The sequence below is a fragment of the Hylobates moloch genome, unplaced genomic scaffold (genome assembly GCF_009828535.3).
Source record: "Hylobates moloch isolate HMO894 unplaced genomic scaffold, HMol_V3 SCAFFOLD_4, whole genome shotgun sequence".
NCBI lineage: Eukaryota > Metazoa > Chordata > Mammalia > Primates > Hylobatidae > Hylobates > Hylobates moloch.
Window position 1 is genome coordinate 51,468,268 of NW_026652279.1, and position 14,167 is coordinate 51,482,434.

The following is a 14,167-nucleotide window of genomic DNA, read 5'->3' on the forward strand; positions in this document are numbered from 1 at the left end:
TATGTTCTCACTTTCCAGCTCCTTCCCACCAGACATCTGCTGGTGAAGATTTAATTGTATCTGTAACTTCAGTAATCATGTACATGCGTGTTTTGAAGGATGAATTGTAGATGTCCAGTTTAGGGCTAGATGGCATAAAGTGCAGCTGCTAGACATTTCCTCTGTCATCTACTAGTGTTAGCCTAATGGCCACTGCGAGATATGCTTCTCTCCATAAATGCTCCATAATAAAATCAAGACAGGCAACATTCAGAGAATTAACAGATGCTGAAAGCTGAAGAATTCACTCCTCCAGGAGGAAATCTTGATCACTGCAGCCCCATGGAGTAGGGAGAAGAAAGAAACAGCAAGCCAAATCATTTATTTCTAACAGAATGTTTGCTTTTCTTTACTTATTTTTGTTTTGTATTTGAGCATTCTATTCTTGTTAAAGAATGTTTTTGAAATAGTTTAGAGTACTGAAAAATTCAATGAGAAAAATGTTGAAAAGGACTGAGCTTATTTACCCTGAATAAAACCCCAGCATCACCTTTTCCATAAATCACACAATTTTCATGTCATGCAATCATTTCATCTGTTTAATTGTTTTTTATTTTCTGGATAAAAAAGAGTATATAATTAGATAACCTCTCAAATCCCTCCTGATAACTATCTCTACACCAACTAACTTTAGCATTTTTAAGAAACCTACGTTGACATATCCATATTAAAAATGCTACCCCCAGGTTATATTTAATGTACAAAGTTATTTCACTCATTGTTCTAAATGCCATGGCGCCATGGTGCTGGAAAGAGTGTAAGAAAACAGCCTGAGAGATGATGGGCCACAGAGGCCACTCTGCTTTCACTGTCTCAAAGGGACAGCAGAGTGTGTCAGCAGGCCTTCAAGCTTGCTTCCCAGAATCAGGAAAATGATTAGTTGTTTCATCATTTCTCTTTATTTTTTATAACTGCATCCCAAGTTAAAGAGATCATTGATTAACAGTTTCCATACTACATTGAAGAATTCTGATAGAGTTCAAACTATAAGGTAGTTCTTAATCATGCAAAGGTAAATAGAACAGTAAATATCAAGGAAAATCCCAGGAGTAAAGATAAAAAGGCTGATTTTTAAAATTTCTTCTTCCTCCAATATTCTATATGCTACACCCTTGCATGATAAAAGATTCTTGTGATTGATTTGAGCCCAAGAGTACACACATACAGACACACACACACACACACACACTCACAACAGTGGTTAAGCAGGAATAAAAGAAGCCTTCCATAACAGATCCTCTTGTTAGAAGAACTTATAGCATCCTGTTTTTCTCCTTCATAGCATGCTTAACAAAATTGCAAATGCATAATTCATTTTGAAATTGTTTGTTTAGTATCTGATTTTCTGTCGTGTTCTCACCTTATGTGCAACATTTAACATCATGGTCTGTATTTTATAGATGTTCAGAATAGTGGTTGAATAAATAATTAAAGGAGTGAATGAATAAATACTTTTTCTTTATTAATGGTCCTAATTGGTAATATGCAGTGTTTTTCTGTCAACAATTCTTGAAGCATGATTAAACACACTCAAGATAGTTATAATATATGTGGTATATTGTATATTATATATCATGTTATTATATGTACAATATATAATATGCATTATATATTAGATAGCCAAACTTGTGTGTGTATGTGTGTATATATATATATATATATATAGCTTAATGAAACAGTCTTGCTCCAAAAAGCAAAAATTGACTTGATTGTCCAGATTGTAATTCATCATTGAGCCCAATGACTATGTCATTCTTACACACACATACAAATACACACAACATACATTTACCATACATCTACCATACATCTACACAATTAGGTATTTGTAGTAAGACCATGGTAATCATCTTTAGTGAACCCTGCTCTGTCCCTAAAGCCCACCATTTGGGAGAAACAAGAAACCCATTATGAATGAGCAGTTGGCAGCCTCATGGGAGTGGTTTAAAGACGATGATTTTCAAAATCTGGCTAGTGCTGTTTTAAATACCACAATGAAGCAAGACACATCTTGTTTCAAACAAACCTGTATTTTGGATCTCAGTGGCTAGATAGTTTTATATGAGCTCATTTGGGGGTAAAGACCAATGTCTCTGATAATGACAAAATATTAAAATTTTAAGAATGCCTTTGGCAGGAATAGGGAATTCTAAATTATGCTTCTTTCTTAGGTCTCAAACTTATGATGTCCCTGGGTACTTTATCTCCTTTGTATTTTAGATGGAAGCTTAGAGTATATTTAAGATCTTGCTCTATCACCCACTGGAATGCAGTGACATGATGAACCTAACTCACTGCAGCTTCTAATGCCTTGGCTCAAGGAATCCTCCCACCTCAGCTTCCTAGGTAGCTGGGACTACAGGTGTACACCACCACACCTAGCTAATGAAAACCAATTATTTGTAGATTTTTTTGTAGAGATGAGGTCTTGCTATGTTGTCTAGGCTAGTTTTGAACTCCCAGCTTCAAGCGATCTTTCTACCTTGGCCTCCCAAATTGCTGGGATGACAGGGATGAGCCACTGCACTTGGCTCTCCATGGTGGTTTTGATTTGCATTTCCTTAATGATTACCGGGGTTGAATACCTTTTCATGTACCTGTTGGCTATTTGTACATCTTCTTAGAAAAAATATCTGTTCAGATTTTCCTCCCATTTTTGAATTGGGTTATTTGTTGTATACCATCGAGTTGTGTAATTTCTGTATATATTTTGAATATTAACATCTTATCATATCCAGCTAACTAACTTACCTCTATGTATTCATCCAAAGTAATTTAAATAGGATCTTGAAGAGATACCTACACACCCATATTCATTGAAGCATTATTTATAAAGGAAACAACCTAAAAGTCCATTGATAGATAAATGGATAAAGAAAATGTGGTGTGTGTATATATATGTGTGTGTGTATATATACATATATGTACACAATGGAATATTATTCATCCTTGAAAAACAGAAATCCTGCCATTCACAACAATATAGATGGACCCAGAAGACATTATGCTAAGTGAAATAAGCCAGATACAAAAAGACAAATACTGCATAATCTCACTTATATGTAAAATCCAAAATAGTCAAATTCATAGAGACAGAGAGTAGAAACGTAGCTGCCAGGTGATGGGGGGAGGGACATTGGGAAATGTTGGCCAAAGAATAGGAAGTTTCAGTTATAAAAGAAAAATATGTTCTGGAGATATACTCTCCAGCATAGTGCCTGCAGTTAACAATACCGTATTGTATACTTAAAACTTGCTAAGAAGGTAGGTCTTAGGTTAAATGTTCTTACCACTCACACAGAAATAATGATAATAATAATAAAACAGCAAGAGGAAAGTTTGGGAGGTGGTAGAGATGTTTATGGCCTTGATGGTAGCGATAGTTTCACAGATGTATACTTATCCCCAAACTCATTGAGTTGCATAGGTACAACTTTTTTCATGTCAAACGTAACTCAGTCAAGTGGTTTTTAAAAATCCAGTATTATTTCTAGAAGCACCAAAATATGAAATATATAGGTGAAAATATAACAAAATACTTTAAGCATCAATATGCTGGCAATTATAAAACACAAACAATGAAAGATATAAAAGAATAGTTAGATATGTATGTATATTTTCATGTATTTTAAGAATAATATTATTTACATATCAATTTTGAACTGACATACAATTCAGCAGAATTCCAGTTAAAATGCTGGCAGGATTTTGAACAGATACTGATAAAATGATTATGAAATGTATATAGAAAGATAAAGAAACCAGAATACCCAAAAACAACTTCAGAAGATGGCTAAATATGGAGCATTAGATATACTTGATATCAGAGTTTACTTTAAAGCAACAGTACTTGAAGACAGTATACTCTTGGTGAAATATTAGATACATAGATTGGAATAGAATAGAGAGTCCAGAAATAGACTCACACTGATAGAATTAGTTAATTTTGAAAAAAGGCATCAAAATAAATTCAATGAAGAAAAAATAGACTTTCAAAAAATGGTATTGAGAAAAGTGGACATTCAAATGTAAATATTTAGAAATGGCATTCTTTCTTAAATGTTTTATTTTATTGAATATTCTACTGAGCCATCTGTACCTGTAATGTTGTTGTTGTTGTTGTTGTTGTTGTTGTTGTTGTTGTTGAAATATTTTTAAACATAAACCAAATTTCTTTAATAGATCTTTTTAGGATATATATTTCTTCTCAAGTGAGCTTTGATAGTTTTTATCTTTCAAAGATTTCTATCGTGACAAAATAATGTGCATAAAGTTGATCATAATATTCTCTTATTATCGTTAATGCTTGTATTATCTGTTATGATTTTTTCTTCATTCCAAATATTTTTGTGTATTTGTTTCTTTGTTTTTCTCTTTTTTCTTCTTGGCAAAGGTGTATCAATTTCCTGATTATTTCAAAGAACAAACCTTTGGTTTCATTGATCTCCCAATTGTTTTTCTGTTTACAACTTTGCTGATTTATGCTTTCACCATTTATTTTATTCTGCTGCTTGGTGTGAAATTAATTTGTTCTTTCTTATTAGATTCTTTAATTTGAATTTTAAATAATGTATTTGAGACTTTTTTCTTTTTTAATACAGCATCTCATACTATAAATATCTTTTTTGTTATCTTTTAGCTGCATCTGACATATTGTTTCTTCATTTTCTGCTAAAATTTCACATCTCTTCATTCTTTCTGTCTACCTTTCTTACTAGAGTCTTTAATGTATTAATCATAGTTGGTCTAAATTCTTTGTCTAAGAGTACCTATATCCACGTTGCATATTAGTGTGGTTATGTTGATATTTTTTCTTTTCAGATGTTTTTCTGTTGATTTCGTGTGTCTCATAAATTTTTATTTAAGATATACATCTTATGTAGGCCAATTGAGACTGAGGTAATTAGTATTTTCACCTGAAAATGGGCACGTACTTTTTTGCATGCTAGGCTTTTAGCATTTGCTTAGGTAATGGAGGGGGGTGGTGATTTAATCTAGAAAGGAATTTAGTTAGGCTTGTGTTTTGTTTTTCCTGTGGTTACCACCAGTTTCCAATTCCTCCAGTGTTAATTTGCGTGGTGGCCAGTGCAGAGGAGTGGAGGGGGCAGCTGATACGAAGAGTTTCACTCAGTATTTGCTTTCTCCTCAACTTTAGGCCTTCTCTGTGTGTTTATGCTTCATAAAAGCTCTTTTGCCATAGTCTTGCCTAACTAATTCACCCATATTACTTGAGGCTGGCCCCACTGATAGTAGTAGGCAGGAAGACTTGGTTGTTCTGTTCCTGCTTCATTTTGTGTCTCTGAATTTTAGGGATAAATCTTGCTTGCTGATTATTTACTCTGTCATAGGAGAATGTTGAGGCTAATAGTTTGGGGCTAGAATTGTTTTCTGCCCCTGCCCTAGGCATAGAGTGGTTCTCCATTTTCCTTTCCCCAGCCACAGTGTTTTAGAAATGGCAAGACTCATTGTTTTTTAGGGAAAACAAACCCAGACAGTGCTTTGTGTCCTTACTGCAGCATCAACCACTCCCCTTTACCAGGCCTGTACCAGTAAAAGAAGCTTTCTCCAGTCTTATGCTATCACCCCAATTTTTCCTTTGAGAACTTAGTAAGGTTCTATGCAGTAGAACCTGTAAATGAATGCAAACTCTCCTTTTGTCAGCAGCATTTTGGAGTTTCAAACTTTCCTGGTAACCCATACTCAGCCTTTAAATAGCTAAAAATTGTAGCTGAATTCTTCTTGTTCACTTTTGTGGTAATTTTCTCTTCCTCCCACACTTTGCCTAGTTGAGCCAGTGCTTATGTTCTGTCTCTCCTTGAAGGCACTTGTCTTTACATAAATTTCAGGGGCTTTTGTTACCTTGTGACATCAACTCTCAAGGAAATGTGTGATTTTGTAAATTATACACATTATTCATTCTGTTACATGGAAAGAATATTATTTTCAGATTTCTACATCTTAAGTAGAAGGTAGATGCCACCAGTGATGATATTGTTTCTTATTTAGGCTAGCATCCCTTTTAATTACATCGTGTTCTTTCATTTTGTCTTTAAGCTTAGGCTTTTCTCTCCATGTGGACTGATTGATTACTGAATTTATTTTTAGAGGACCTATGATATGGTTAGGCTTGATGTCCCCACTCTAATCTCATCTTCAATTGTAATCCTCAGGTGTTGGGGGAGGAACCTGGTGGGAGGTGATTGCATCGTGGCGATGGTTTTTCGCATTCTGTTCTCATCCTAGTGAGTGAGTTCTCATGAGGTCTGATGGTTTTTTAAGTGTTTGGCAACTTACTTCTTCACTCACATGCTCTCTCTATCTTGCCTGGTACCATGTAAGATGTGCCTGTTTCCCTTTCCACCATGATTATAAGTTTCCTGAAACCTCCCCAGACATGTGGAACTGTGAGTACTGTGAGTCAATTAAACCTCTTTCATTTATAAAGTACCCAGTCTCAGGCAGTTATTTATAGAAGTGTGAAAATGACTAATATAATATTATAAATTAGTACTGAGGTAGTAGGGCACTGCTATAAAGATACCCAAAAATGTGGAAAAGACTTTGGAACTGGGTAACAGGACAGTTTGGAGGGCTCAGCACACAGGAAGATGTGGGAAAGTTTGGAGCATCCTAGAGACTTGTTTAATGGCTTTGACCAAAATGCTGACAGTGATGTGAACAATAAAGTCCAGGCTGAGGTGGTCTCAGATGGAATGAGGAACTTATTGGGAACTGGAGTAAAAGTCACTTTTGCTGTGCTTTAGCAAAAAGACTAGCTCCTGCCCTAGAGATCTATGGAATTTTGAATGTGAGAGAGATGATCTGAAATTGGAACTTACATTTATAAGCAAAGTAGAACATAAAAGTTTGAAAAATTTGCAGCCTGATGATGCAATAGAAAAGAAAAACCCATTTTCTGGGAAGAAATTCAAGCCAGCTGGAGAAATTTGCATAAGTAACAAGAACCCAAATGTTAATCACCAAGAAAATGAGGAAAATGTCTTCAGGGCATGTCAAAGGTCTTCATAGCAGCCCCTCCCATCACAGGCCTCAAGGCCTAGGAGGAAAAAACAGTTTCCGGGTCCAGGCCAAGGGCCTGGCTGCTTTATGCAGTCTTGGGACTCGGTGGTCTGTGTCTCAGCCATGCCTAAAAGGGACAAACATACAGCTTAGTCCATTGCTTTAGAAGGTGAAAGCCCCAAGCCTTGGTGGCTTCCATGTGGTGTTGGACCTGCAGGTGCACAGAAGTCAAGAATTGAGGTTTGGGAACCTCCACCTGGATTTAAGAGGATGCATGAAAATGCCTGGATGTCCAGGCAGAAATTTGGTCCAGCAATGGAGCCCTCATGAAGAACCTCTTCTCGGGCAGTATGTAATGAAAATGTGGGGTTGGATCCCCCACACAGAGTCCCCACTGGAGCACTGCCTAGTGGAGTTGTGAGAAGAGAGCCACCATCCTCCAGACCCCAGAATGGTAGATCCATTGACAACTTACACCATGCTCCTGGAAAAGTCACAGACACTCAACATCAGCCAGTGAAAGCAGCCAGGGGCAGGCTGTACCCTAAAATGCCACAGAGTTGGAGCTTCCCAAGACTGCGGGAGCCTACCCCTTTCATCAGCACAACCTGGATGTCAGACATGGAGTCAAAGGATATTATTTGGAAGCTTTAAGATTTAATGACTGACTCACTTGATTTTGGACTTGCATGGGCCTGTAGCCTCTTTGTTTTGGCCAATTTCTCCCACTTGGAATAGGATTCATTGCCTGTATGCTCATCATATCTTGGCAGTAACTAACTTGGTTTTGATTCTACAGGCTCCTAGGTGGAAGGGACTTGCTTGTCTCAGATGAGACTTTGGACTTGAACTTTTGGATGAATGCTGGAATGAATTAAGACTGTTGGGAAGGCATTATTGGTTTTGAAATATGAAAGGACATGAGATTTGGCAGGGGCCAGGGGTGCAATAATATGGTTAGGCTTTGTGTCCCCACCCAAATCCCATCTTTAATTGTAATCCCCAGGTGTTGAGGGAGAAACCTGGTGGGAAATGACTGGATCATAGGGGCAGTTTCCCCCATGAGGTTCTTGTGATAGTGAGTGAGTTCTCATGAAATATGATGGTTTTATGTGTTTGGCAAGTTCCTTCTTCACTCATACACTCTATCTCGCCGGCTGCCATGTAAGACATGCCTGCCTCCCCTTCTGCCATGATTCTAAGTTTCCTGAAACCTCCTCAGCCATGCAGAACTGTGAGTCAATTCAACCTCTTTCCTTTATAAATTACTCAGTCTTAGGCAGTTCTTTAAAGCAGTGTAAAAATGACTAATACACCCTATATCACTAAATGGCATTGACTTACTCATATAATATTTTAAACTCTGCTATTCCTGACAGCATGCTCTTTATTCAGTTGTTCTGGATGCTCTTCTCTTTCCTTTGTTTTCTTCAGTTTTTGAATGGCCCTTTCCTGGCCTTAGATAAAATGAGATTTTATTGTCCCAGCGTTTACACCTTATGGAATATATGTAGCTTGACTTTTCACCAGATTTCTGTTCATTTATGTGCTGACCAAATCTCTTCATAAAATCGTCTGTGGGAGTATGCATTATGCACAGCTGTCCATTCAATTCCAAGTATTTGGTTATTCCAAATGATCACTCAAGACCCAAATCAAAGGGTACCACATCTGTGATGCATTTTCAGCTCTTGCTAGTTAGACTGGCCTTTTTTCCTTCTGTTGTCTTACAGTATGATATGACTGCTTTGATTTGGTAGTGGATTCCATTCAATCTTGTACTGTATTTAGTTGTTTAATGTTAATTTCTGGAGAATCAAGTCCCAACTGTTAATTTCAGTATGCCCACAGCATCTGGCAGAATATGTACTCTATATTGTTGGCTAAACATTGGATCCATGTAGCATAAGTAAAAGGAGAAGAGAAACTTCCCTTAAATTTTCCAACAGCTTGGAATATATTTCAAAATAAGTTTTTCTAACTAGAGGGGGAAGACAGTAGCTACTTGTCAATGATCTCCTATCATGTATTTCATAAGACATTTGTATTAGTTAAACAAGTTACCTTCTGTACTTAAAACCACTAGGAGGTAATGACTATAAGTTACTACATGAGATCAAGACTGATAGATTCCCTCATGACAAATTGCTTATAGGCTACTTTTCCTACTTAAAAAATAGGCCATAATCGGGAGACTGAAAGCATAGATATCAACCCAGTGGCATATTTGGCAACATTTGAGATACTATTGAAATTTTCTACTAGTCTCCCCATACATAAGAATTTACGAATCAAGGATTTGGAGTGACAACTTTTGAAAACACATTTGGATAGCTAACATTTCTTTTTATAACTTAAAAAAACAATTGCAAAGAAAACTTCTAAAAATAGTTTTAGGTAAAGAACTCACAATTTGAAATATACTGGAAGAATTATGCTTTACATAGTGAGAATTAGTATAGCCCCAAATCAAAAATGCTGTCTGTTTCTACTTTAAAAGTAATGAAAAATGAAGAATAACTACTTTTGGCTAAATATGATAGCAGTGAGAAACTGTTCTTTTATTTGCAGTAGTTTCAGATGCAAATAATTATGAGACATATTTCCTCTTCCACTGTCTCTATTCATAATACTTTTAACTAATATGAAAATTACTTATGATGTGTTAGCCTCTTGTCTAAGTATTTTACATGTATAAAATAATTTAATCTACAAATCTTTAAAGCAAGGGTCAGCAAATGTTTTATACAAAGAATCAGATAATAAATACTTCAGGTTTTTCAAGCCATATGGTCTCTGTCTCAACTATTCAACTTTGCATTATAGCTCAATGGCAACCATAGATAATACATAAATGAATAATCAAGGCTGAATTCCAAAAAAACTTAATTTACAAAAGCATGTAATGGAATAAGCTTGGCCAACAAGCTATAGTTTGACAAACACACATAATGTAAAAACCATTTTAAGTTTTTATATCACAAGTTGAGAAAATTGATATGAGCTACAAACAAACAGCTAAGGAATTTGAGTTTTAAGTAGAATATTATTAGTCCATGTAGTCTTGCCCTGGGACTGCACTATTAAATATGGCATGCTCGAGTTACATGTAACTATTGAGCACTTGGCATGTGGCTCATCTAAATTAAAATGTAAATGCAAAATATGGGCCAGCTTTCAAAGATTTAGTATTAACAAAGGAATCTAAAATATCTCAAATATTTTCATGTTGGTTGATATCGCACTAATATTAATTTGGGTATATCGGGTTAAATGCATGACTAAAATTAAGTTAACCTGTTTTGTTTTTGTTGTTGTTTGGCAGGGTCTGGCTCTCTTGCCCAGGGTGAAGTGCAATAGTGCAGTCTTGGCTCACTGCAACCTCTACCTTCCAGGCTCAAGGGATCCTCCCACCTCAGCCTTCTGAGTAGCTGTAACTACCGGTATGTGCCACCATGCCAGAATAATTTTTGTATTTTTGGTAAAGATGGGATTTTGCCACATTGCCCAGTCTGGTCTTAAACTCCTGGCCTCAAATGATTCTCCAACTTTGGCCTCCCAAAGTACTAGGATTATAGGCGTGAGCAACTGTGCCCGGCCAAGTTCACCTGTTTCTCTTTGAGTATTTTAATATGACAACTAAATATTTATCTTAGAAAATATGGCTTGCATTTTTTGCTTACATATTTATATTGGGTACTACTCTAGTCTATTCCTAACAGTTGCTTTTATACGTGCACATTGAGGCAGTTATATTAAAATATTCCTCTTTAGGTGAAGAATGTAGAGTGAGGACCTTCATAAATATATCTGCCCCCCCCAAAAAAAAACTAGCAGAGACATGTCAAAATCAACTTTTTCAGAGTTCTGAAAATTAAGAAAATACTTCCACACTCTGATGAATATTTATTTAAGAAGAAATAATCTCAGCAAGAATAGCAAGATTTTTTGTTTATTTGTTTTAATTTAGCCAGTATCTAATCCCCATGCCCAGCTCCACAGTAGCCTTGAAAAAAGCAGTCTTACAACAATGGTAGCTGTAAAAATGAGATTTTCAGCCTACAGAGGGCAGAGCATATTTGAAGCTTCTCAAAAAGTCCCATCTCCAGAACACTTTCACTATTTTGCCTCTTTTTCAGCTTCTTGGAAAAATCCCCTTTACAGAGTGCTGTCATTATTTAATCTGACTCAGAACTAGTTCTATGAGAAAATTTCTATCCTCAAAAAATTTCCTAAAAGCAATTAGGAACAGTTAATAAACATTGCTGTTCCCTGAGGCTGTGATACAAGTTAGGACAAATAAGTGTCTGGCAATAAATTTAAAAAAAAAAATCTGAAGGCACCTATAGTAGGGTTTTAAAACCTGAAAATTTCCAAGGAATCTAAAAGGTAATGTCTGTGTAGGGCTGTGTGCATGGCTGGGAACTACATGCAAGGGGTCAACTTTTTCATTCTGAATGACCTTGAGGACTTTTGCAGGCAAGATACAAAAGCCAACACAGAATTGTGAATAGCATGAATACTTAAGGCATGCAGAAATATACACATAGAGCTCCTTATGTATTTAAGAAAATCTTTCACAAATCTTCAGCTGACCACCGAGCTAACCAAGCAGTAACTTCAGTGGTTGCACCCTATAAGAAATATACACATTGCAGAATTAGTTCAAGAGATTCCTAAACAATCAGAACAACAGCATTAGCAACAAAAACAGTAATAGCAACAATTATGAGGAGAGAGGCAGAGGGATTAAATTTCTAGAGTTGCCATAGTATATAATTTAAAGTACAATTTTCATTAACATTATGAGACACAAGAAACAGAAAATTATGACTCACACAAAGAAAAAAATACATCAAGAGAAACTATCCCTGAGGTAGCCTAGATGTTGGATTTAATAGACAAATGTTTTAAATAAGTTATTATAAATACGTTCAAAAGAAAAGAAAATCACATCCTAAAGAATTAAAAGAAAGTATGACAACAATTAAAAGAAAGTATCACCAGATATATCAATAAAGAGATAAAAAATTATTGTTTAAAATAAAAATTCTAGAGTTGAAAAATACAATAATTAAAATAAAATATTTATTAAAAAGTTTCAACAGCGGATCTATGGGACACCATCAAGCATACTAGTGAGAGCCTCAGAAGAAGAGATAGACAAATAGATGTACAGATGAAAAAAAGATGAATAATAATGTCTGAAAACTTTAAAATTAAATGAAAACATTAACACAGTCAAGAAAATCAACAAATTTCAAGTAAGATAAAGTCATGGAGATCCACACATAAAAATGTCATAATCAAACTTTCAAAGACAAAGGGAATCTTTAAAGTGGCAAGAAAGAAGTCATCACATACAGTTAATTTTCAATAAGATCAACAGCTAACTTGTTATCAGAAACCAAGAAGGAGGCAGTTCAATGACATATACAAAATACTGAAAGAAAAAGACTGTCAGCGCCAATGATTCTAAATAAAGCAAAACTATATTTCAAAAATAAGGAAGATATTAAGACATTACCGTATTAAAGAAAAACTGACAGACTTGCATTAAGAAATGCTAAAAGAAGTTAATCCAGCTGAATTGAAAGAGCTGAACTGAATTTGAGTTATTCAATGGTAACTCAAATCTATGTAAAGAAGTAAAGAGCATGGGTAAAGGTAACCTTTAGATTACATAAAAGATTAACATAATAGACAGTATACACGTGTTTTGGTTTATAGCTCTTCTCCTATTTAATTAAAAGACAATTGCATGAAGCAATAATTATAAAACTTTTGGATGGGATTACACTGTATTTATGTGTGTGTGTGTATTTGTGAATATATATGTAATTCATATATATCATATGATATAATACTGTACAAATTATGTATATCATGTATAAATCTAATATGATTTATATGGCAACAATAACACAAAAGAGGGTGGAGGTAATGGATGCATTTTGGAACAAAATTTTTATTTACTTCAGTTAGTATAACCCAAACTAGGCTATTTTAAGCTAAAATGCCAATTTTTATCCTATATTAACCAATAAGAAAATAACTTAAAAATATATCAAAAGAAACAAGATAATTAAAATGCTACACTAGAAAATATCTAACACAAGATAAGGCAGTAATAAAAGAATAGATAACTAGGTTGGGGACAGTGGTTCATGCCTATAATCCCAACACTTTGGGAGGCCAGGGTGGGCAGATCACTTGAGGCCAGCAGTTCAAGACCAGCCTGCACAACATGGTGAAACCCCATCGCTACTAAAAATGTAAAAATTAGCCAGGTGTGGTGGCATATGCTTGTAATTTCAGCTAATCAGGAGGCTGAGGCAGAAGAATCACTTAAACCCCAGAGGCGAAGGTTGCAGTGAGCCGAGATCATGCCACTGCACTCCAGCCTGGGCGATGTAGTGAGACTCTGTCTCAAAAAAAAAAAAAAGATAACTACATTAAATGTAAATAGATTAAGTATACTAATCTGTTAATGAAGTCAGAGATTAGCAAAACAAATAAAAAACAATGTTACCATATCCTGTCCACAAGAGACACACTCTAAATTCCAAGAAACAAATAGGTTGAAATTAAAAAGATGGGGCTGGATATGGTGGCTCATGCCTGTAATCCCAGCACTTTGGGAGGCCAAGGAGGCCAGATCACTTGAGGTAAAGAGTTCAAGACCAACCGGGCCGAAATGGTGAAACCCCGTCTCTACTAAAAATAAAAATAAAAATAAATTAGCTGGGTGTGGTGGCACATGCCTGTAGTCCCAGCTACTTGGGAGGCTGTAACAGGAGAATCACTGGAACCCGGGAGGTGGAGGTTGCAGTGAGCTGAGATCATGCCACTGTGCTCTAGCCTGGGTGACACAGTGAGACCCCTTCTCAAAAAACAAAACAAAACAAAAAAATGTAAAAAGATGAAAAAAGATATGCCATGGAAACAATAGTTAAAGTAGATTTAAATTGGCACTATTAATATCAGAAAAATAGAGTTTAAGGTAAATATCTTTGGAGAGACAAAAGAACATAATTTATGATGATAAAAGATTCATTCTATAAATAAAAGATAACAATTAGAAACATAAATATACCAAACAACAGAA